Here is a 25,539-nt window from a genome sequence, read left to right as displayed (position 1 = left end):
TTAAGTTGGCTCTGAGCCCAACATGGGGCTCAAACTCACGACCCTGAGGTCAAGAGTTGCATGCTCTACTGACTGAGACACCCAGGCACCCCTTAAAACTCATTTTTAGGGGCACCTAGGTGGCTCAGTCGGTTAAGCATCCAACTTCGGCTCAGGTCATGATCTCATGGTTCCTGGGTTCAAGCCCCGCGTTGGGCTCCGTGCTGGCAGCTCGGAGCCTGGAGCCTGCTTTGGATTCTGTGTCTCCCTCTCTCTCTGCCCCTCCCCAACTAGCACTCTGTCTGTCTCTGTCTCTCGGAAACTAAAATAAAAATGATAAACATTAAAAAATAAACCCTCCTTTTAAAAGTGATTTTAACCACCAGCAAAACTCAACCCAGAAGCTCTTCCACCCAGAACCCAAAGGCTAACTCTCTAGAGGTCCAGGTGCCACAGAGGGGAAGCCGCAAGATGGTCCTAAGGCTGTGTCCCTTAATAGTGGGGGCAGCAAACAGGCTCAGAGCACACACGCATCGCCCTGACAGGCCTGCTTCCCTCTAGGGGAAACATCGCGCATAATCCCCAGAACTTACTTTCGCTCCACTCTGCTAAGCTTTTCCCTGAGTTGGGCTCTTTTCGAAAAGGCATATGTTCTCTGCTATAAAACAGAGCTGACATCTATTTTATACTTCTTTCAAGCCAATCAGATGTCTCATCCCGTCGGTGATTATTCTCCCAGAACAGGAGAGGCAGCGGGGGAGATTCAGGCTTCCGGCCAGCCTGCCCGTCCAGGCCCAGGGATGCCACCTCCCAGCTGTGGGGACTAGAACAGGTCACTGACCCTCCAGTCCCCGAGCAACTCCCGTAGCTTCTCCGCCACCCCCAGCTGCTCCCCCAGCCCCCCCACAGGCATTTATGGCTGTAAGACAGAAGGCTGCCCACATTATCCGTATCCAACGCCCTGAAGTGCACACATGTCTGACCATAAACGCTGGACCTCTGAAGGAACCCTCAGTCTGGGCCTCAGTCAGCAACAGAAGGCCACAGCCCTGCCACACCACCCGCAGGGGTACCAGCCGTGTGTCCCCTGCTGCCCCCAGTTCCTCAGAGCCCTGAGGGGACAGGTTTTAGGCCCCCTTGTCCAGGAGGAGAGACAGACTCACAAAGGCAGGTATGAGTCTCGAGCCTCCGGCAGAGCTGGGACTGCCTCCCTCCCTCCCACGTCCTGCAATCGTCCGCAGGCCTGGTCAGCAGGTCCCCAGATCTGGAACTGCCCATCGCCCCGGGGACAGGGTGGACCACGGCTCAGCAGGCAGGGATGGAAGCCACGCTCTACGGAAGCACATTCTGGCTCCACGTCTCCAGGAGCTCAGGGCAGAGATGACGGGTCTCCCAACCCCATAGCGGGTCCTCCAGAAATGGTGGCTCCTTCTCTTTGCCACTTGCCAGGGAGTGAAGGTGTCGCACAATCTGCCCGAAACCGTCCGTGATCCGGGGCTGGCTCAGGACTGCACCCTGGGCCACCCGGGGCGGCGTCCGGTCCGCGAGGTGCTCAAGCCCCCCACAAGGTGTCCACACGGGGAGTGCGCACAGTTTTTCCGGGGGACCAGACTGCTCCTGCCCCTCGTGTGGGCCTCAGTCCAGCTGCAGAACCGCCAAGACGTCTCTCTTCCCAACCACAGCGGGAGGGATGGGCCCTGGAGCCCAGACAAGCCCAGGTCCAGGCGGGGATTTCTTTTTTAGGTCTAAAAAACCACAAAGTGCCACTCTCTTCGCCTTCATGTTTAGCGACTCCTCAAAAATACACAGCGGGGCTGCGGAGCCAGGCCAGCTGGACCGCAGGCCGCCATCCAGCTCACGTCGACAGAGGCTGAGCCAGGACGAGGCCCTGTCCGTGCACCTGGCCGCCCTCCGGGACGCGGACTCCGCTCTCTGCTCGGGAAAACCCGTCAGGGACCGCACACGCGCCGGCAAACGCGCCAGGAAGGCCCCGGGGCCGCCCTCCAGGCAGGACACGAGGAACATCACCGCGCCATCACGCGGGGCCGCCACGCCGAACTCTCTGCGCTATTTTGGGCACACGCTCCACACACAAACATTTTGCTCCGACCCACCATATTCTACACCCCTCAAAGGGACCCCCGGAAATGCCAGCCGGGTCCCTGGACGCAGCTGACCGAGCGCCCTGCAGCAAAGCTCATGACCGCCTCTTCCGACCCATATTCAAACCACACCCACCCACACCCCAGCGACGGTGGGTCACGCGGCCACTGTGGGCAGGTGGACTGGCACACGGAACGAGACGAGGCAACTGCCACTCCCCCAGCCCGAGGAGAAGGACACAACTACTGTGGGCGCCTGGGATGGTCCTGGCCTCTCCACGGCCGCCCAGACGCCCACCATCCGGCCACCCGCGTACGGTCTACACCCAGACTCTCCACCATACTTCTATTTTCCGAGCAACCAGCAGACGCACACCCCAGTGGAAGCATGACCACGGAGTGACCTTCGAGGGGAGCACTAGGAGCCCCCATGCTGGGCCCGCTTCACTCCTCCGATCGACCCTCCCTTGTGGTTCTTCTCAGCTTCCAGATGTTTCCAGGCCCAGCTTCAGTGTCAGGGATAGGAGAGGGCCACATCAAATGATGCAGGGGGGGCAGCTGAGACAACAGTACTGGAAACGCTGGAAACATCGAGTGCCCGCGTCCCTCCAGATGGCAGGAAGGCACCTGCGAGGGACCTCTGCTGAAGGTCAAGTGAAGCCCAGACCCCAGATTCCAGGAATCCACTCTGCGGCCTCCACACAGGAAGGAGGTCTGTCTACCCCTCCTATCCCGGGTCAGGCTCGCTGGACCCCGGTCCCATCCCCCATCACGTGCCCTGGAGCCTGGCCCCACAGTCCTTCCCACGGCATGGACCCCCGTGGCAGGCGGGGTGTCCCCTTTCTGAGCCCCGTGTCACCTCCCAGGTGCTTCAGAACGCACGAGACAGGGAAATGTAGCCAAAGCTGTGTCACCGTCACGCATCAGCTCCAGGTGGGACAACCCCAGCTGAGAGGTGACCTGGCCTTCATGGTTTCTCATCGACCCACCGACCCGTGGAGGCGCCTTCCCCTCCCCCTCCCCCCCGGGACCAGTGCCAGGGAGCAGGCAGGAGCCAGCAGCACAGAGGCATGATCCACGGGAACCAAAATCAACGGAAAAATCTAGAAGAGCCTCTAGAACATTCTCACACCAGGATAAATGGGGCTGCCCCCCCACCCACTCACTATGGCCCCGCCGGGGCATCCCTGGAGGACGGTCTTGGCCCCGACCGGTCGCCTCCCGCTTGTGGTGGCCCCTTAGCAGGGCCACGCAGGCTGGGCACCCTCATCCAGGGGTAGGGACTCGGGGACACAACAGAGGGGACCCCAAACGTGGGTCCAGAACAGCACCAGCCCGAGGAGAGGCCTCTGTTTCCCATCTTTTGGGCCCCTTGTTGGTGAGACACGTGGGCTGGTGAGGGCTGAGGAAATGTGACCCTCCACGCTGCTCTCCTGCTTTCTGCCAGGGACTCAGGAAGTGGTGTGTGTGTGTGTGTGTGTGTGTGCGCGTGCACGTCTACGGGCCTGGCGACTGGGGGGGCCTTGGCCTGAGGCCCCATTTCCTGCAGAACTGGACCTGGAGCCTAGCCAGCTGGCCGTGCTGCCCACGGGGCCCCCCACTCCCGGCCCTGGGCACCCTCTCTGCGAGTGCGGTACCTATTTCCCAGCATACATGCGGACCGGCCAGGGGTGGGCCCCGGGGACACGCGGGGCCGTGAGCGCTGCGGCTCGGGCCTCGCGGGTCCCTGACGGCCACCGCCCAGGAAGACTCTGCTGGAGAGCCTGCGTCCAGCCCGCCGTCCTCACACCAGGTACAGGGTGGAGGGCACGGGGGCCTGGCCCGTGGGACCAGGTCGGCCTGTGCAGGGCCCCTTGGGGGGAGGGCTGAGGCCCTGTGGACTTGGGGACGCCTGGGGGCTGACCACGGACTAACGCGGCCGTGTCCCCCTTCGTGAACGGCCCCTCCTGGCTGTAGCACCCGCTGCCAGGCCTCACCCGGGTGCTTCTCCCTCCCCGTGACCACATACACACGGACGCGGTCGAGACACAAAGGCGCCACCACTGCTCCCCGGGAGTCCCTCTGGGCTCACGCTCAGTGCCTCCCAGTCACGCCCCTGCGAGGACACCTGCGCAGCCTTGCGTGCCGGACACAGCAAGGGACGTGGGCCAGGCCTGCAACTGCCCACCGAAGACCGAGTGCAGGCAGGGCCGCCCCGGGGGAGCCGCTGGGCAGCAGAGAGGGAGGCGGACCTCGGCCGGGCACCAGGCACGGCTCCCAACAGGGCTCAAACGCGAGCAGGTGCAAGAGAACCCCGAGCTTCGCTCCAGACGGGGGGGTGGGGGGGGGAAACTGAGACAGCCCCCGGCCCCCCGCCCAGCCCTCCACCTGTACAGGGACCCCGCAGCGTGTCCAGCCCTACCTCCAGGCACAGGGTGCTGGGCACCCCTGGAGAGAGAACCAGACCCCAGCCGGGCTGGCCCTGGGGCGACCGGGAAAAGCAGACGGCTCCTCTGGTCTTTGGGCCTGGTCAGCAGCCTGCGGCTTCCCCAGGGGCTGTCGTGGCCCCGCCCCACCTGCCTCCGGGTCCCTCAAGGACCCTCTAGTCCCGGAAGCTCTGGGCCCGGAAGCTGATGCGCTGTGTGTGGGGGAGGGGCGGGGAGAGGCCCGCAGAGCACACAGCACATCCACCCACCAGGCCCCTGACCACCAGGCCCCGGCGGGGAGGCAGCCCCCGTCCTCGCCTCCCCACACCCCCGCCCCCCGAGCTTCCGCAGGAGGCAGCCGCCCCCCACCCTCCCGGTGCCTTTACCCTCAGCCTGTGAGATGCCAAGGAGACAGAGCTGGGGGCCGGACCTCCCCATCTTCCCAGCACGAGCCTCCTCGGGTGGGAAAAAGAGCTGGTCAGGTCACCGAATGACACCAGGGACGTGCCGACTGTTTCTGGGGCTCTTCCATTCACACCGATGAACCAGGGACCACTGTCCTCATCGCCATCCCTGTTTCATAAGAAAACCAAGCCCTGGACACTTCCGGAGGTCATGCCAGCAGCCAGCAGTGGACTCAGAGCCTGAAACCTGGCGTTTGCCCCCAGACTGTCCCCAGCACCACCTTAGGACTCCCCAGGGCCGGAGAGCGAACGCCCCTCCTATGCAGGAGACCCTGACCTGAGTTAGGAAACACACCTGGCCTAACTGGGCACTTTTAAATCCAGCTTCTCGCCAATATCTTAAACGTGCTTCAAATTAGGGGCACAGCAGGTGCGTCATAAAGGACGGTCTGAGGGGGCACCTGGGTGGCTCGGTCAGTTAAGCGCCTGACTTCAGCTCAGGTCATGATCTCGGGGTTCTTGAGTTCGAGCCCCGTGTTGGGCTCTGTGCTGACAGCTCAGAGCCTGGAGCCTGCTTCGGATGCTGTGTCTCCTGCTCTCTCTGCCCCTCCCCCGCTCATGCTGTTTCTCAAAAATAAAGATTAAAAAAATAACGACAAATAAATAAATAAAGGACCGCCTGAACACGGCCGGCGCACCAGGGCCCCCCCTGGGAGTCTGGGAAGCGTGCCTTTCCAAATAAACACCAGGCACCGCACGACCAAATAACTGACCCCAACAGATGACCGCACAGGGAATGAAGGGCAACAAGTCTCGTGCTCAGAACGAGGTCCCCAGGTGTGTGTTCAATGTCAAGCTGTCTCAAGACAGGGACTTACGCTCAGATGACAATAAACCCTCATTAAAACAAACGCTGTATCAGCACCTCCAAGGCTGCCGCTCCTCCCTGACGGCCTGGTGGTGGTGGCGGCCGAGAGGGTGGCCCTGAGGGAGGTGGGCACGCCTTGCTGCCCAGGAAAGGCCCCAGGCTTGGGATGGCAATCCCAGCCACAGAGAGGGCACTCATCACAACATTTCAGAGCCGGATGGACTTTTCCACAATAGTCTGTCACCTTACAGACAAATGTGAAGCACGTGCCCGAGCTTGCCCGACCCCCCCTCCCTACCCCTCCCCCAATCCAGTCCCTGGGGCCACATCTCCTCTACCCTGAAAAGCCAGAGGAGAGGAGGCACGCTGGGCGGCCCCTCACACACACACCTGCATGGACCCTGTGTCAGTGAACTGGGGCCCCTCAATTTTTTTTTTTAAATATTTATGTTTGAGAGAGAGACAGAGACAGAGCGTGAGCAAGGGAGGGGCAGAGAGAGAGGGGGAGAGAGAGAGAGAGACAGACAGGATCTGAAGCAGGTTCCAGGCTCCGAGCCGTCAGCACAGAGCCCAAAGCGGGGCTCGAACCCACAAACCTGGAGTTTGTGACCTGAGCCGAAGTCAGACGCTTAACCGACTGAGTCACCCAGGCGCCCCAAGGGCCCCTCTATCTTGAGTGGGAAACAAGTTACTGCCTGTCTGGGGGTGCCTGCCGCCAGGCTGCAAAACCCACCCGGTGAGGGCGGAGCGGCGGCCAGGTTCTCCCGAGGACTCCGACAAGCGCCGGAGGCCTGTGTCCTCAGCCTCAGCAGTTTAGAAGGACGCCAGCCGGGAACGCTGACGTCCACGCGGCCTCATCAGCGAAGACCTATCGTCTAAATGCGTAGCCGTCAGGACCCGGCTAAGTAAGTAACATCATAACACGCTATGCAGGCGACACAAACCATCCGGTCAACGCTTACGGACGAGGACGGATGGACACAATGTATCATTAAACGCACGGAGGACAGGATACGCGTCCGCTTACTCACGTCAAAAGCGGTCGGGGAGGCTCACGCCCTGCGCGGCCCGGGCTGGCCCCCGCCCCAAGCACGCAGCACCCACGCACGCAGACTCCGCGATCCCGCCGGGGCGGCGCTACCTGCTTTTCAGGTGAGCCCGCCGCGGCCAGGTGCACCTGATCTCCGGGCCCGGCGCCAGGCCGTGACCACCTGTCACGGGGATGGGTGGGGGATGGGTGCCAGCTGCAAGCAGCACCTAGTTCTGGGCCAGCGACCTCAGGGGCATTTCTAAATACCTTCTTCGGACTCTGTCTCCTGATTTCTCTTATATTCGAAAATGCACTTTTCAGTTTCTCCTCCAGAACAACCATGCTGTTTGCAAACATCTGCAGTGTCCCCAGATTCTGTCTCTCAGCCTCTCAGGCTACCCTGCAGTGAATGGGGAGGTGGCCTGAGCTCCCAGGAGCACATTCCCGCCACATTCAGGGACACCTCTGTCCCCGTGGCCCCCTCTGCCGGGAGGGGGCATTCACGGCTTCATCTCTCCGTGGTCAACGCCTCCTCCTCCTCCTCATCCGTGTGCCCTGCCCCGCCCGCCGAGGGCTGGCCACCCATGTACCCGCCAAGAGGGATGAACAGGAGCCAGGGCATCAGAGCCTGGCCGCCACCCAGGTTCGAGCCGTGTGACCTGGGCCACCTACGTGCTCTGGCCCTCAGGTTCTCAGCTGTAAGACAGAGCTGGCCTCACGCACGCGCGCGCTCTTATAAGACCCCTCACTCGGCACAGAGGATGGAACTGCTGCTGTCCGTGATGACATGATTCAGACCCAGCACAAAACGGGGTCTGCTGAGCCTCTGGAGAGAGGGTCCCATCGCAGCAGAGCCGCAAAATGACCACCTGCCAGGTTTCAGGTTGAGCTCTTTGTACACCTCCCTGCCCTCCCCCCCCCCCCCCCAGGAAAGAGCTCAGAGCGGGAGAGCTTGCCCTCAGTGCCAAGGAAAGCCACCTCGTCATCGCGCTTCTGTGTGCTCCTGTCTCCGCCTCTGACCCTCAGGTCCAGTCCTAAGGGATGTCACCGGGCAGAGCGGCACCTGCTCACTCAGGGGCCCTGACAACCGGAGCTGCTGGCGTGAATACTGACCCGGGCAGGGACCTGACATTCACACTCTAAGGCAGAAAGAGGGAGAAGACCTGGGGGTGGGGTGGGGCGGGTGGTCGGGGTCACACAGGAAGCCAAGAGGAGGCCGAGGCCAGGAGGGAGGTCCCCCGTGGGCGCACCCGGCACAGGCCCCGGGGCCCAGAAAGTGAGGCCTGCGGAAGCAGAGGCTGCCTTGGACGCTGCACTCGGACGCTGCACTCCCCAGAAGGCATGTTCCTGAGACGTCTAGTAACAGGCATGAGCCGGCCGGCTCCCCGGGACGTGGCAGTCTCTCAGGGGATATAAAGCAAAGGGCCCTCCCCACTCTCAGGCGTGGCTGCCACGGGATCTCAGAGTTGGTCAGTGGTTGGACCGTGAGCCTCGGAAGAGAGAAAGTGTCACCAGCACCCACGCAGCCAGCGGGCTGGCACAGGGCCATCCCCAACAGCCAGGCCCAGGGCTGCCCCAGGCTGGCCAGGCATAGCTCCTGCCCTGCCTTGGTTTCTCCATCCCTCCACCCACATCTGCCGAGGCCCACGCCGGCCTACCCACTTGAGGCAGGCTTGACCGCCGCCCCCCCCCCCCCAACGCTTGCAGTCGGGGGAGGGAGCCCTGAATGGCCGTCACAGGAGGACCCGGGTACACATTGGCCTTTGCAAACAAGACAGAATCAGGGGTCAGGCCGGCAGACTGGGGTCAGAGCAGACCGGGTGGCCTCTCCGTGATGCTCTGGGCCGCTGCTTTGCACACCCGGAGGAGAGCCAGGAGGGGACACTAAGGGGGACCTGGAAGCCCAGATCTGAGGGGGTGCTGTTAACAGGGGGCACAATCACAGCCGCCTCAGTGACAACCCAAAACACTAAGGCACACGCGGTGGGGGCCTTTCCTAATGACAGCACCGTGAGCAAACAAAAAGCCAGCTGGGCTGACCGCGTACCCCGTGACAGGTGAGCCCGGCCGTGTAGACAGAAATACACGCCCGGACCACAGCAGGTGCAGCCCCGAGACCGCGGCCGTCAGTGCTTCCTCCCCGCAGCTCCTGCCCCCATTCGGGGTTCGGCGCCCCAAGTCGAGACAGGTGGAGAGCCCGCTGGAAGAAGCAGACACGGGCTCAGACGGGTGCTGGCACTCCCACGTTCCGGGAGGCAGAAACACAAGGTGAGGGCGTCCGCACACATTGAATTCAAGGGGCTTGAGAAACCACCCTTGCGAGAAAGACACTCTGGCCCCTCGTCCTCTGAAGCGGGAAATGCACTCCCCGTGTGAAGGACCCCCCCCCCTCCAGGAGGGGGAAGGCACCCGCGTCGCCGGAGACCGGGAACGGGGCCGAGAAGGCTGCAGAGCGGGATGGCGCTCCCGGAGCCCAAACCCCCCATTTCTTTGTCAGGCGGTACGAAAACTACCTGTTTCGGTCACTTCTTAGCGTCTCAGATCTTTGGGGCTCCCCTGTTCATGAAATTCCACTTGCTTTCCTCCTGTTGACACGTCTTCTGCCGATTCTAGATCGCTGGAGCATCATGTCCCCTCCCGCAGGGAACGGGCACCCCGTCAGCCGCGTCAGAGGTGCCTCCCGTGCCCTCCAAGGTGACCGGGCTCCACAGCCTGCACCAGGCACCCAGGGCCCAGCACTCAGCCCTTGACCTCTCCATGACTTGTCTCGAGGGGACACAGGAATGGCAGGAAGGTCACACGGATCCCTGCACGTGGAGCGAGGGGCAGGGTCCAGCGGGGTCTGCTCCCTTCTAGAACCTTCTGCTCCCGGTGACTCTGCCCTTCCGCCAGGGCCAACTCCGTGAGTGGAGAACGCACACAGCACTGCCCTCGGGGGCCAGGGCTGACACCTGTCACCAGCCGTTTGAGTTTCCGGACTGGCAGACCGTGGCCGGGAGACACAGTAAGACTTCTGAAAAATCGCTCGGGCTGCCCGCCTGGTCAGTCACAGTCAGCCTCGTCCACCTGGTTCCTGCCCCATGGCTGCCCCCTCCCACCACCCCACCACCCCCGGGGACGCCCAGTGGAGGGCGGGTCAGGGTCTCCGCCCCCGTGTAGGCCAGACTCCAGGAAGTGAGGCCGTCAGGAGGGTGCTGGCTGCTTTCTGGAACAAGAACCCTTCTTCCCACCAAGATTCCCGGCCACACACTCCAGGCTGAGGTCCAGAAGAGCCCTGAGGTGAGGTCGGCCACTATATGTGTGCTTGGTGTGCATGTGCGCGGTGGCCGTGTGGGAGGTGTGTGGGGTGTGTGTGTGGCATGCGTCTGTGTCTCTGTGTGTGCGTGTTCTGGAACCGGGCGGGAGCTGACAAGCAAGGGGAGTCCAGGGTCAGAGCTGGGGGACAGCTGAGCCGTGGTTCTCCACGGGTCTGGGAGAGGCAGCTGACGTGGGCTTCCCCTGAAGGCCCCCGTGGGGACATCAACAGTGACTGGCGGGAAGTGTCACGCTTCTCGCTCCTATATGATGCCACCTCCCCCAAACTCGAGGTTCAGATCGTACCCTACGCATGGCCTTCCCCCCAGACCCGAGTTCGGGGACAGTGGGGGTCCCGCGTCCTGCGATCGGGCCTGCAGGAGGGGGTCGGGGGCCGGGTGCTGGAGAAAGGCTCCAACCATCTGGCTTTCAGGATGTTCCAGAAGAAGCCAAAAGCAACCGTAAAGGAAATAAATCTGCTGGCCTTGCTGACACAGAGCTAGTCCTCAGCCGCAAGGATGGCAGCCCCCACGTGTCCCCCGCAAACACGGAGCTGGAAAACAGGCACCCCGAGTCGTGAACCGTGGCCGAGGAAGGAGGGGGTCCGACATCTGGGGTCCAACTAGGGCTGCGTGTGGAACTGAAAGGTCAGGATGCGCTGACAGACGTACGAGCCAGCCAGCCTCACGGGCGAGGACACACGGGGACCCGTGACGGGGCACAATCCGACCAGGGCAGTGTAGCAGCAGCGGGGCGTCCAGGGTCGGCCGCGGGCTCTTGCATCTGGAACCCGCAGCCGCCCTCACGCGCACCGGGGGCTGCTGGCTGCGTCTGCCCGGATCGGCCGCTGCCCGTGTGGCCCCGGGGAAGCGCTCTCCCAGGCCCCACTCACACCTCCTCTGCGCGTGCACGCGGGGGCCTGCCCGTCCAACTGAGTCTGACGGCACGACACCCCGTGCACAGAGCTGGCCGGGTCCCTGGGGCAGGAAGGGGTCTGGCCGGCCTGGCCCAGCGACGGCCCGCCCTCCCGCCCCATCCCTCTCACAGAAGCCGAGCCCCACACACGTCCCAAGACACACGCCGTCCCCTCCCGGGGTACAGTCCTCCACCGGCGGGACGTCGGCTCCTCCCGAGCTGCTGCCGCCGCTCTACGCACCAGCTGCGCCCACGCCTGAGTGGCTCAGAGCTCCATCCCAGACCAGCAGCAGGAGCGAGCGGGGTCCTGGGGGCACACGCACATGGGTCGCCCCCCACGGCCCCCGTCTGCACAAGCCCTCCAGGTGATCCTGAGACACGCTATGGTCCGAGCACCACCGGCCCGCAGGATGCACTTGCACGCTGGCCTTCACGTCTTCTCCACTGCGTGGCCACGTTCGTGGCCGTGTCCCTGTAAATGGACGCGAAGCTTCTCTGAGCGCAAGACCGCACCCCGAGGGGCCACGTTGGTTTCCTACGGCTGAAAATCACCACCAACTCAGTGGCTTCACACGACATAAATCTGTTACACATCAGTTCCGAGCTCACAAGCCTGACATGGGGCTTGCTGGGCCAGCACCCACGAATCGGCTGGGTCCTTCTGGAGGCTCCGGGGGAATCCATTCCCTTGCCTTTCCAGCCTCCTGAGGCCACCACCTTCCTGGGCTCATCTCGTCCCTTCCTCTGTCTTCAGGAGCCAGTGAAGAGGGTCAGAACAGGCCACGCCCAGGCAGGCCACTTTGGCAGAAGGATTATTTTCAGCTGAAGGCAACTGAGAAAATAGCGTCCTGCATAAAAGCCGGACACAGATTTCCCTTCGTAAAAGTGTCCCTGAGAAGGCACCAAGATGACTCTGCAGACCGGACCTTACGAAACATCCCTTACTTACCGGTTTCCTAGTCACCTGCCCACAATTTACGGCCCCTAGGAGCCCAAACCGCCTTCCCTTTATCTCGTCGCTTACCAATTTATTGCCCTTGGTTACAACGCTACACAAACCCCAAGTCTAACTGCTTCCTTGGGTTTTTACTTCTTTTCTGAAAAGCTCCTGTGCATGTGACAGTATTAAAACGTAGGTGCCTTTTTTCCTGTTAATCTGTCATTTGTCAGTTTAATTCACAGGCCCCACTGACAGGATCTAAGAGAGTAGAGGAAAAGCTTTTCTCTCCCTTCACCCACAGCACCCCCTCTCCCCTCTGCCCTCCAGACTCTCTCTCATTTAGGAACCTTGTGATTACATTTAGGCCCCGCCCAGAGAATCCAGGATAATCTCCCCATCTCAAGAGCCTGAACTTAATCACACCTGTGAAGTCTGTCCACTGGTAACATACAGTTGACCCTTCAACAACATGGGTTTGAATCGCAACGTCCACCTACATACGTGCATTTTTTTTCAATAGATACAGTCTCCTCCTGTAAATGTCTTTTCTCTTCCTTACCATTTCCTTAATGATGGTTTCTTTTCTCCAGCTTCCTTTACTCTAGGAACACAGCACAGGGATACAAGCAACATGCAACATAAGTGTTCATTGGCTGTTGATGGTATCCGTCAGGTTGCTGGTCAACACTCAGGATATTAGTGGTTAAGCCTTTGCAGAGACGAACGTTCCACACAGATTTCCAACCGTGCGGGGGTCGGTGCCCCCAACCCCCACGTTGTTCAAGGGTGAACTGTAGTCACAGGTCCCAGGGATTTGGACATGGATGTCCACAGGAGCCAGTCTTCTGCCTCCTGCAGGCCCCTACAGACCCCTCCTGCTCTTTGGTCATGTGGCCCCGTACGGGCACACCTCCTGGGTTCTGTTTCTAGAAAACAAACTACTTTTTTTGGTGGACTTCTGATTTCTTGATGCTGAGAAGTAATCAACACGTGATTTTTCATTCTGGGAAGTCCGAACATAACCGGTCTGCCTTCTGAGAGCTCTGAGCCCCCCGGGGGCTCCCTGCAGGACGGTGGGGAGGGGTTCCTGCACTGCGTGGGAGGTGCCAACACAGACGGGCACGCAGGGAAATCAGAAGGGCAACCTTCAGGTAGGGTTTGTTAGCTTTAAGAACTGCCGGTAGGATAAAGATCTAAGAGACTCTTCACTCGAAATGCAAAACAACCAGGAAACCGACACATTCCAAGGCAATCTTGGCCAGAGCGGTCATTCAAATGCAAATTTTACCCCAATTCTTGAAGGCTAACAAGCACCCTGTGGAGAGCCCCTCCAGCCTGAATTCCAAGCTCAGAACAAGCCCCAGCAGCTCCCAGACCCCGGGCTCTCCCCGCACAGCATCTTTTCAGGAGGCCCCAAAAAACACTGGCGGCCTCTTCAAGCAGGCGCTGGGGGTTTCCCGGTGCTTCTGGCCCTCTCCCACAGCCCCGCCCCCCCAGGGACTGCACCTGCCGCAGGTCTCCAGGCCAGACTGGACAGGGCGCCTGGCGTGCACGTGGCTGTGCCCACCACGACCCAGCCCAGACCCTGCACGGCAGCCGCACCGCTCCCCTGCACAGAGCTGCCAGCGTCGGGAGCCTGGCCTACACATCCCACCCACACCGGCCCTCCCCAGCGCCGTCCCCGGACAGCCAGGCCTGGTGTCCCCTGCCCCCGGCCACTCCCACGGCGCCCACGGCCTTCACCAGCTTCCTTGAAGAGTATGCACGAGATGCGTCCACGGGGACCTGAATCAGCCCCCCAGGCGGGGACCCGGGACAACGCCCAGGCCAGCAGAGCGCCCGCCCAGAATCATGCCTGCTGGCCAGTGGGACAGACAAACGGACTTCTCACGGACAGGCTCCTCCGGTCCTCGGGAAGGGTGGCTGGCCATTCGTGCCTTGGTCATGGGGGCCAGAAGGATGCCGGCCTCCTTACTCAGCTGTCTCCTCCTCCTCCCCTGAGCCACGACAGCCGGGGAAAAAGACAGCCCGTCGTCCGTCCGTCCGCAGGGCTGATGACACACACAGGTGCGCCAGGGACCCAGCCGCCCTGTGCACAGTCCCCGGCCAGCCAGGCGGGGCTGGCCGCTAGCACCCCCGTTCCGCGGGGAGGGGTCAAACACCACCACACGCGGCAAACACTCAGCAAGATCGAGCTCAGATTTTCACACATTCTCGTACCCAGGGCTTTGAGGGAGCTCTGGGTTTTCTACTGGAACGTGACAAGTCATGTCCTCTGTAAAACAGGAAAGAAGAAAACACACTGGACGTCTGGCCGCCCGCCAAACCCCTGCCGCCCGCCTGGCCAGCCTCACCTCTCCCGGGGCTGCGCTCCCGCACTGGCCGCGGGAGGACGGCGCTCAGGACCCCACCGGCCCAGCCCTCGCCGCCTCCGGGGACCTCTGCTGCAGGGGCCTCGGTCCTGACGCGGGGGAGGGGGAGTCTCGGGGACGAGCCTGGGCGGGGCCGCTGGGACCAGCCTCGGGGACCACAAGGCGCCCTTCAGCAGCGGGACAAGGCGGTGCGGTGAGCCTCCCTCGGGCCGTGGAACACGCTTGCCCCATTCTCGTCCCTATCAATGGCGGGCTGTGCACGATGTGGGCTCGATTGTTCTTGTGTGTGGGCCCATTCAGGGCCCAGGCCGAGGAAGGAGAAGGGGTGTGCTTCCCCCAGGAGAAAGGCCACTTAGAGCCACGTGAGGACACACAGTAAGTGCCCGAGGGTCCTGCAGACCAGGCCACCGCAGTTACCGAGGGCTTGGGGCTCCGGGATGAGGACAGGCGAGCTTGCAGGCTCTGAGGGGCCCTGAGGAAGCCCCTCGGCCCCTCCGAGCATCCAGCCTTGGAAACGGGGAGGGTCGGGGCGCCTGGGTTTGCAGTCAGGGCAGATGAGGCAGGGATGTAGGCAGAGCACCTGCACATTGCGGGCCACGGCACAGCTGGGCAGAGCGCGACTCACCCGGGGAACCAAACCAGGTGCTGGCGAGGGACCAGTGCCGCCTCCTGGCCCCTGTGGGTGCACCTCACCCATAGCACTGGCGCCCGTGTGACCCTGCAGGCCTGGAGAGAGGCACCCGGAGGGGACGGTGGCACCCACCCTGGTCTCGAACAAGCCCAAGGACATGGGCAGTGGGCGGGCAGGCTCCCACAGAAGCCGCGGGCGACCCCACCCTCCACAAGAGGAGGACGCGGGCCTGGGACACAGCGGTGCTCGGTGACATTGGACACTGACCTACGTGTGCCCCCTACAGCCTGTGCTGACTCCCATCACAGCGGTCACCAGGACGGAGGTCTGGCTGACGCGTCCAGCGCTGAAGGAAGCAGAAATGTGACCTGGGCGGGCACAGGTGACCATCACAACACGCCGAGTGCTCGAGCCTTGGTTATGAGCAAGAAAGGGATTGGCCACGTCTGTGCGATGGACGGACGCTGTGCTACAGGTGCAGGGTGCAGCCTGGCAGGACAGACACTTGCTGGGTCCCCACCTCCCTTCTAACTGGGCACCTAGGAACCCGCGAAGCAGCCGGGGCAGGAGACGCAGTAAGATGGTGATGAGAAGAAGGAGGCAGGCCCTGCACAGAACAGGCCACCTGATTCCAGGCCCCTGTCCCCGGGACCTCTCCCTCCTCCACCGCCCTCCCAGAGCCTGGGTGACCACACCCCCAGCACCAGGCGAAGAAGGAGGAGGAGGAAGAGAAGGAGGAGGAGGAGGAGGAGGAGGAGGAGGAGGAGGGGGAGGGGGAGGGGGAGGGGGAGGAGAAGAAGGAAAGGCAGGGTAGCCACAGCAGGTGCAGCTCACACGGGCTCCCGTGGGTTTGGGGCAACTTTCAGGGCCTCCCCGGTCTCATGACGGCACGCGTGGGAAGTCCAAGAAGGCGCACTCCACGGCGGGTGCCCGGGGAGCTGGGGGCGCTGAGCAGGTCTGGAAACCAGACGCAAGGAAACCAGACGCAAACCCCCGCATCGCAGGCTGACAGTGGCCCCAGGGACACCTGCGTTAAGAACATGCTTTATCCTGTCATTTGTGACAGACCAAGAATGTTTCTGGCCTCAAAGCTATTTCGAGACAACGAACTCCAGAATTATGTTGACTGCAATTGTACACAATTTACCTATCTTGAGACGTTTATGAAGTCTGCAGTACGCGTTGCAATTTGAGGATGTTTTCACAGACTCACAGTCCTGCGCTGGCTAATTAAAGAACAGGATGTTTTGAACTGGATCCCATTTCCATCGAAAAAGTGCACTTGACTCCAGGCTAGCTCAGCAGGCACATCTCAGGACGACTGCCGGCCCCGGAGTTCACCCGGAGCTCAGTAAGAAGCAAGAGAAGTATCTACTATTAATTTTTTTTAATGTTTATTTTTTGAGAGACAAACAGAGCATGAATGGAGAAGGGGCAGGGAGAGAGGGAACGCAGAATCCAAAGCAGGCTCCAGGCTCTGAGCCATCAGCCCAGAGCCCGACGCAGGGCTCGAACCCACCGCCCGCGAGATCATGACCTGAGCCAAAGTTGGACGCTCAACCGACTAAGCCCCCCAGGCGCCCCATAAGTGTCTACTGTTTAAAACCCTATTTGCAGGCCAGGTACTGCACTGACTTTCCTTTACAAAAAAAGTAGCAAAGAACTCACCGCACAAATTTTGGCCAAATGAAAACAGACTTGTGTTCGGGTTCACCACATCTCAGTATCAATTTTAAACATTAATTCAACCTACTTGGCCCATCAACACACCATATATAATTCTGGTCTTAGTCACGGCCCCAGAGCACATCCTGCCTCGGCGTCCCCAAGAACAGTTCAGACAGACAATGGACCATCACCCTCTCTCTGAACCTGACCTTCGCTGGGCCCACCTAGGGCACAGGCTTCTCTCCCGGAGACCCCTCCCCTGCACAAAGCCCATGCAGCGCCACTGCCGTTCTCGGCCACGTGGACCCCCCCTCCCCCTCGTCCCTGCCCTCTGCTGGGGCACCCTCCACACATCAGCCACGCAAGCCATGCTCCACACCCTTCAAACACAGCCCAGGCCCTTCCGAGTACCATGCCCCTGACCCCCCAGGAAATCCAAGGCCTCGATGGAGAGGCCATTGCGGGGGATGTTCCAGGGGGTCTGTGTGGTGGGTGGGCCATCGTCCAGTCACGTGCCAGAACGTAAGTTCCCAGGCACAGAACCCAGAGGCCCTGAGGTGAGAGAGCCCAGCACAGCAGGGCCAGGGACCATGTGGCCGGGGTACTGATCTCCAGGGGGACCCTGGGCTCTGGGCACAGCCTGGACAGCTCTCTGGCTGGACAAGGGGGTACGGGGAACCCAGAGGAGAGAGGAAATGGTACCAACCCCTCAGGCCTGGGGGCTCCTCCTCAGGGCCGTAGGGTCCCGAATGCCGGCTCCCGAGGCACCCCCTGTGTTCACGGCTGCTTCCTGATCACTGATCACAGCCCTTCTCATCTCAGACTCCAGTCTAGTGATTCCTGCTCCTGGCTTTCCCTCCTGGGCCTGTACAAAACCCTCCTTAGCTTCCCGTCCTCCCCTCTTCCTCAGAGAACGTCCTCCCCATCCTCTCCTCCTCCCAGAGAGCCTACTTCTCGTCCTCCCCTCCTCCCCAGAGGGCCTCCTCCCTGTCCTCTCGTCCTCCCCTTCTGCCCAGAGGGTCTGCTCTCCACCCTCCCTTCCTGACCACGGGGTCCTGCTCTCCGTCCTCCCCAGAGGGTCTGCTCCCTGTCCTCTCCTCCCTGGGAGGCCTGCTCCCCATCCTCCCCTCCTGCCCATGGGGTCCGCCCCCCATCCTCCTCTCCTGCCCACGGGGCCTGCTGCCCATCTTTCTCCCTAGGGAGGCTCCCAGTTCACCTTCCACTGACCTTGGAGCAGATGTACCACAATCTGCTCCTGTGGAGACTCTGTCACACGGGTATTTGGGAAAGACATAAGCCTGCCTGGCATGTGTACCCTGGTCCCCACCCACCCGTGCCTGCCACCTGTGGAGCAGGCTGGGCCACCAGCAGCCACCAAAGGAGGGCCTGCGGGGGCAGAACAGGACTGGACAGCCTTGGCCTGCGGCACCCGTACCCACCCCACCCCACGCCTGCTCAGGCCGGTGTCTTCCTGTGGACCTGCCAGCTTTCAGCCCTGTGGGTACAGGGCATGATGCTCAAGGCACCCCTGCCCCTGTGCTGTGGGTGGGGCCGGGGTCACGGGCGGGTAAGTGCCGGCCTTGACCTCACCAGGCTCCCAGCAGGGGTGGGGCCATCCCAGCTCGGGCAGTACAGCAGGGCACAGAGGGCATCTGGGGAAGCAAGGAACCGTTGTTCACAGGGTCTGAGTCAGTGCCTGGGTATGAGTTTGCGAGGGCAGCCAAAGTCACACACGTGGTACCTGTGTACAATATGGTACATCTGCACACATAATGTGCACGCACACGCCCCACCGTGCACATCAGCCCTCCACTATGCACACACACACCCATGGTGCACGTGCAGTCCCCCCCCACCCTCACCGTGCACACGCACTCCCCCCCACACCCCCCACCATGCACCCGCACACGCACCCTCACGTGCATGCGCACTCCTCAACCATGCACGTGCACTACCCCCCTCACACCATGTCCCACACACGCACCCCCACCGTGCACGCACGCTCCCGCACACACCCTCATGGTGCACGTGCACTCCCCCCCACACCCGCACCATCCACACGCACACCTCACCGTGCACAAAGTAAGAACCCACACCCAGAGGAAACCCATGCCACGGCACATCCCGATACAGTGGCGGAGCCAGTGGGATGTGCTGTCTTGTCTCTCCCCCAGGATAACCCTGCTGCCTGTCTGATGCCTCGTTCCTCAGATACTATTTCAACGCGTTGCTCAATAACCTGTGTGCACAGAGGGGTAATCGTACACGACGCGACAGTTTCCGTGTCCCTTTCTGCCTGGCTCTCCCTCCCATCGCCACCCCACCGTCCTCCTTGCTGCCCCTGGCCACACTATCGTATGTCCACCCGGACCGCCCTCTGCCCAGAGGCCACGAGAAACGCGTCAACGTGCACGCGCACTCATGCGACGCCCCCTCGTGTCACGGAGCGCAGGGAAGGGGGTTCTTTCACCAGCACGGAAACACCCGGTACGGCTGCTACCCGTCAGGTGCTGGCGCACGGCTCGGGGGCGGGGGGGGGGGGGGGGAGATGGACAGTCCCCAGAGGGGCCCCGCTGACGGGGGAGTGACGCAGAGCAGAGCGGAAGCTCGATTCACAGGTGGAAGGGTGGATTATCGATTCGTGCCGGGACACTGGAAGGACATAAACACAGACTCCCCTTCCCTCGAAAACCTCATTCCACGTCGTACAGAAGCATCCTAGACACGCTCGAGGGCTGGACCCAAGTACACAAGACGATACGGTGCGAGCCAGGCAATCAAGGGACAGCCGTGTGATCTGCCTCCCAGACGCTGGAGCCAGAAGTCGGAGAAGACACACAGACACAGTCAAGCGTAAAAGGACTTGATCCTGAGGATAAAGGACACACCGATGACAGTGAGCAGCGAAGAGCAGGGCAGGGAACAAGCATGTTCAAGGCGGCAAGGGATCACCAGTCCCTGTAACAAACAGCCCTACAAACGGGCGACACAGACACAGCCCGGGAGGAACAAGAACGCAGAGACCCTACCTCACCAGCACGCAGGGACACACGCGTCACATAGCAAAGCCGCGGCCGCATCCCCCGCACACTGACAGTCGGACAGACCCCGCTCGCCCACTGCTGAGAACGCAGGCCGGGCTCAGGGCAGGCGCACGTCCTCACGGGGAAAAGACCAGCCGTTAGATACGCTGGCAAACCTCTCTGGCAAGATCTACAAAACAAAGAGACACACGCCCTGACCCAGTGGTCCCGCTCCCTGAAATCCACGCACGGAATAACAGCCTGTGCGTGTGGCCAGGGTATTTAGGGGAGCACTGTTTACACTGGCTGTGTATACTGGCTTCTTTTCCTGTGGCAGCTCGAACAGAGGACCACAAACTGGGTGGCTCAGAACAACAGAAATCTATTCTCTTGCTGTTCTGGAGGCCACGAGTCTGAAATCGGTTTCACCGGGCTGAGATGATGGTGTCAGCAGGACCGCGGCCCCTCCACAGGCTCCGGACGGGACCCTCCCTTGCCCCTGCCAGCTTCTGGTGGCTGCCCGCATCCCTTAATCTGTGGCCACTGGGTTAGTCGGGGTCCCCAGAGGAAAAGCATCGACAGGACGTGTACACGGAAGGAGATTTAGTATAATAAATCAGATCACGCAGTCATGCAGGCTGATCGGCCCTGAGATGTGCAGTCGGCAAGCTGGAGACCCAGGAGGGTACATGGTGTGTCCAGTCCAGCCCTGAATGCGGGACAGAACCACAACCCAGCCCAAAGCAGCCTAGCAGAGAGGGCGTTCTCCCTTACTCTGCCTCTCTGCTCCATCCAGGCCCTCACCTGATTGGACAAGGCCCACCCCCACTGAGGAGGAGTCTGCTTTCCTGGGCCCTCTGATTCGAGTGCTAATCTCATCCAGAAACACCCTCACAGTCATGCCCAGAAGGCTGCCAGACCAAGTACGTGGGCACCGGCGGCCCGTCAAGCTGCCACCTAAAACCAGCCTTTGTGCCCAAACCACTCTAATCTCAGCTCCTGTGTTCACGTCACCTTCTCTTGTGTTTCAGCCTCCCTGCCCGCCCCTGCCACCTCCTCCCAGAAGGCCACTGGGATGGCATTTCAGGCCCACCCGGCAACCGAGGGTCACCTCCCCACAACACCCACAACTGAATCACGTCGGCATAGAGCCTGTTTCTAGACAAGGTGGCACTCAAGTTCCAGGGCCTGGGACGTGACTTCTTTGGGGGCCACTCTTCAGCATGCTACAAGGGACCACAACACCAATCCCGGAGCCTGGGCGGGTGGCGCCAAGTGGGACCCGGTCCAAGTTCACGAGGGAGCCCCGGCCCGTCAGTAATCATCCCCTCCCCCAAATACGGCCGAGACCACAAGACACACGAACTGTCCTCTGTGATGAACACAACCTGGCCCCTCCCGGTTTACAGTGAGGCAGCAGGCAGATGTGCCTGCAGAAACGAGGGCCCCGCTTGACCCAGAGCTGGGGCCGTCCATGCCCCTGGGGGGTGACTTGCCCTTCCTGGGGAGGACAGGCATGAGGAGGGTAGCATAGGAGGTCTGCACTGGAGGAGGGAGGCAGGCGCCTCCTCCCTAAAGCCACCGCTGTCCCCAACCACACAGGCTGCACAGACTCCGAAAACCAGGCCAGGGCTCCCCATGGGTGGCCTCTGCCTCTCCCACACTCCCAGCCCTGCTTCCAGATGCCTTGGCGGCCAGCACCCCGCAGGGCTCAGTGGGTGCCCTTTAGGACCTCTGCCGCTCCCCCCGCCCCCACCCGGCACACAGCCACCTGCTGAGACCCCTGGGAACCCTGCCACTCCCCACCTTCGTGCCTCCGTGCACCTGACCCGTCTCTCCAGTTGTGGCGGGGGCTCCCCGGGGGCTGGCCCGTCCCGCGTCCCGCACAGCCAACCTCAGCTGATGGACGAACGAATGAGGCTTTTCCCCAGGCAGGCTGCCCACCCTCCGGGAGACTGGCCCTCTGCCCCGGCTGGTCCGCCGACACCTCCTGGGGGAGCGGGGGGCTGGCCTCCACTCTCTAGTCGATCGGCCAGACCTACGGGCATCCTTGACCCCCACCCACCCCAGGCTCCACCTTTCAGCAAGAGGCAATCGGGCCATCGTCCCAGCCCGGCTGCTGCACCCTCGCCTGTGTCTCCATCCTCTTTCCAGACCACCTCACGGCCTCCTACGCGGGCACCCTGCACCCCAGGTACTCCATTCTCCCCGGAAGCCTGCGGGCCTTTCCAAACTCTTGGCTCCACGGCTCCCATCTCAGGACCCCCAGCGCCAAGAAGCCCCCAGGCTCCCCACGTCCTCTGAACGCAGGAGGCGCACTGCTGCCTCAGGGCCTTTGCAGCTGCTGTCCCCTCTGCCTGGAGCGCTCCTCCCCAACCCAGGCATGGTGCTATCTTCCCTTCCTCAGCTGCCCTTCTCAATGAGGCTCTTCCTCTCCGCACCCCTCCCCACTGGATTTCCCTCCCGTGCACCCCGGACCATCTCGCTGCCCTGCACGGGACTGCAGTGCAGACAGGGGGTCTGCAGGGGCCTGTCCTCCCCCCAGGGGGGGCGTGGGCATGCCATCGAGACACAGGACACTGGGAGTGGGGCCCCCCTGGGGGCCGCACTCCGCCCACGCCCAGTACACGTGCCGGCAGCACGCAGCAGGGCAGATGTGACGCCCCGAGGCCGGGGCACGTGGATGAGAACGTGTTGGACGCACCAGCTAGTCATTTAATGAAAGGCTCGTTTCACTGGCTCTGCCCGTGTGCATGACAGCATTGCCACATGCCCACGCTTTCAGAGGAAAACGGGCCTTTGTGGGATATAAATAGCCCAGCCAGATGTGGGAACGCCCACGGGCCTCTTCCCGGGACTCCCGCGCGGCCCACAGCGGCCCCCACGGTGGCCCCCGTCAGCAGGACCCAGGGAAGCCCATGCAGCCGCACATCTGGGGGCAGGACAGGGTTAAACGGCGGTCTCTCCGTCACCGCCGCGTCGGCTCGGCTCACCAACAGCTGCGTGCAGGATACAGCTGGCGGGGGGCGTCGGGCCACCGCGCCGCACGTTTCTGCGTCCACGGAAAACAGGGATACGGAGGCTTGGAGAACAGGGAGGCTGGGGGGCCTTTCGGGGCCCAAGCGCGCTCGCCAAGCAGAGGGCTGGGTCCCCCGCGCCGGAGAAACGCAAACGAGCGCCGAACCCACTTGTCTGATAAGGGCCGGCCATCTGTCCGTAAATGTCCACGGAAATGGGGAAACGGTGGCGCTTAATGCGGGTCTAGCGGTTTACTCAAAGCCTGAGTGTCTGTTTCTAGTCAGGGCCTCCCAGCCCCCCGGGCCGGGCCCGGCGGATGCAGGAACCGAAAGAAACAGGGTCCCCCCTGCTGGATCCGTGCGGCCGACCGAGACGCCCGGTGAGCCACATTCAAGCCAAGTGTGCGATTTCAGATGTTTCCAGAAGTCACGTTGAAAGAGTAAAAACAAACAGCTGAAATTAGTTCTTACAGCATCTTTCACTCAGCCCAGCGCAAATCCGAAGACAATCACAAGCAACTCACAGCCACGAACAGGGTACTGAACAGCCCCTCCTGAGCCCAGGTCTTCCCAGCCTGCGGCACATGTCCACACCCGCGGCTCCGACCAGCCACACGTGGACCGCCCGCGCCCGGGGGGTGTCGACACAGCGCCAGAGGGCACAGGTCTGAAGCACGAGTGAGTGACCCCGACCATCCGAGCCTCGAAGCCAGCCTCGCGGACGGCCCGGTCCCTGCTCTCACGGGGAGGACACCCCAGCCAGCGGTCAGCGACTCACAGAGGCCTCCTGGGTTCAGGCCGCGTCCCCCGGACCCTCACCACGGATGGGCCGCAGCGGGAACGGAAGAGCACAACCGCTCTGCGTCTGGGCAAGGAACTCACGAACCGCTCCAAACTAGAAAAGCTGATCCCTTAAATGAGCTGATTTTCCACCTCGACACACATTCTAGAATATGTTTTTAAATCTTCTTAAGCATTTCCTTTTAATTTGCCTTTTGCAAGCAGACTACGTACAGTGTGAAAGGTAACAACGGTGGGGGTTTCCTGACACGGAAGGGGAGCTCCCTGGGCCCCCGGAGGCAGGGAAGGCCTGGCCAGGATCCCTGGGACCGCAGAACGCTCTCTCCCCGAACGTGGTGCAGTCCACATGACAGGCTTTCTGAGGAGGACGTGGTGGGTGACTTAAATATCCCACAGATGGAAAACTTCTGGGGCTCCCGCTCAGGCAGACACATGTGCACTAGCCTCTAACCCAGGGCTCCCCGCTGTCAGTGGGAAGCATTTTCTAGAAGGAACATGGCCAACGACCATCCGGGACCTTCCAGAGGCCTGTGTTAGCTATGGATGAGGATGGGACACGGGCAGGTGTTCACAGCGAAACTCCCTTCCCAGTAGACCCTCGACAGCTTAAACTAACAACGTCCCCAAAGAATTAAATATATAAGGGGGACATAAAGACCACAGTGCCACCAAATTGTGGGTGTGTGTCCTTCGGGCCGCCGTACCTCGTCCAGTAGCCAAGGGGACAACGGGGATGCCCACCAGCCTCCACGAGACGTGTCCACACAAGAAAGCTGTCAAAACAAACCTGGAAAAGCTGCCCCGCCCCCACCTGCCTCCTCCCGTGGGGAGTGGCCTGTGCACAGAAACCACTTGTCCTCAGCCTCTCTGACCCGGGAGTCCCGCTGGCCCTGGGGCTGACGTGTGTTTCTACAGCAGCCATGGATTAGCGGGTTGGATTTAAGAGAGGGTGGGGTGAGTTTCAGCAACCCGCCTCTCCCAGCAGCTGGCCGGACTCGGTTTGGTCCGGACAAGCCTAGAAATGGCTCGGCCACGCTGTGTCGCAAATCCCGGAAACTCAGCTTCTCGCCGGTATAGACGCCGGGACACGTGGGGAACTCCGCTCCATGACTCCAACAGGGTGCCTTCCTAACTCCCAGAGGGAAGGGTCACGAGCCCTGTGGTCCTTGTGTCTCCCGCAAAGCTGGAAAGTGGACACCCACGGTCTCCCCTTAAGCTAGCAGGAGCAGTCCCTCGGCCTGGAGATGCCTTTCCCTGGGGAACACCTGCATAACGTGAGCCCTGTTTTCCCTACAAAACAGGTTTTTACAAGATGACAGAATGCGTGAAAAGTGAAGGAACGGGGCGCATGGGTGGCTCAGCTGGTGGAGCGTCTGACACTTGCTTTCAGCTCAGGTTATGATCTCATAGTTCGTGGGTTCGAGCCCTGCATCAGGCTCTGAACTGACAGCACGGAGCCTGCTTGGGATTCTTGCTGCCTCTCTCTTTGCTCCTCCCCCGCTCATTCTCTCTCTCTCTCTCTCTCTCTCAAAATAAATAAACTTTTTTTCTTTAAAACCTGAAGAAACGAACATGTCCTAAGATCCCGGGCTTTGGCTAACGGCGACGCGGGTCACTCAGGGCCGCAAACCAACGCTGCCCTCCACGGCCGCCTACGATGCAGCCACAGCCCACGCTGAGCGGAGGATGTGCCTGAAGCTCACGCCAGCCGTCTGTCCTCCGAACAAGCCGGCCCGACTCACAGACAGGCTCCGTCTCCCGGAACACTGAATCTACTCCGTGGGGCTCCCCGGGGGCTTTCTCTTCCTGCTCCAAGTCGGCACCCCCTGCCCGCAGCTGCCGGTTTTGCAGAGCTGGGACAGGCCCGTCCCCACGTCCCCACGTGGCTGCAGGAGCAGGAAAAGCCAGGGTCGCGGATGACAGAGTTCAAAACCTGCCGGTCCTGCTAGGGCAAGGGCCCACGAGTCAGACTAATCGTGACTCAGGCCACTTACAGGTTCAGCCCTCACCAAGTGGAGGCTTTAAATAAAATCACACTTCATGTTGTGTCTGCCGGGAGCAGGGTGTGCAGGCGGCCTGCAGCCTTCTGG

The 25,539-nt window shown here is 61.6% G+C and overlaps 1 protein-coding gene across 5 annotated transcripts in view; it reads right to left on the bottom strand.

Annotated features, from left to right (window-relative positions):
* The window catches only part of SEMA4D (semaphorin 4D), a 92,267-nt gene that overhangs the window by 39,393 nt on the left and 27,335 nt on the right, over nt 1–25,539 (bottom strand). The window contains exon 1 of one of the 5 annotated variants that reach the window (XM_027041203.2): nt 14,292–15,406. The exons of 3 other annotated variants lie outside the window; for them this stretch is intronic. The gene's annotated coding sequence lies outside the window, so the exon portion shown is untranslated. Of the gene's footprint in view, nt 1–4,482; nt 4,754–14,291; nt 15,407–25,539 lie in introns of those variants that run through there. One more of the 5 variants, XM_027041202.2, reaches the window with a different exon arrangement.

Source organism: Acinonyx jubatus, chromosome D4, assembly GCF_027475565.1.
Source record: "Acinonyx jubatus isolate Ajub_Pintada_27869175 chromosome D4, VMU_Ajub_asm_v1.0, whole genome shotgun sequence".
Classification (NCBI taxonomy): domain Eukaryota; kingdom Metazoa; phylum Chordata; class Mammalia; order Carnivora; family Felidae; genus Acinonyx; species Acinonyx jubatus.
Note: the sequence above shows the minus strand (reverse complement) of the source record. Positions and strands in the feature narration are given on the sequence as shown.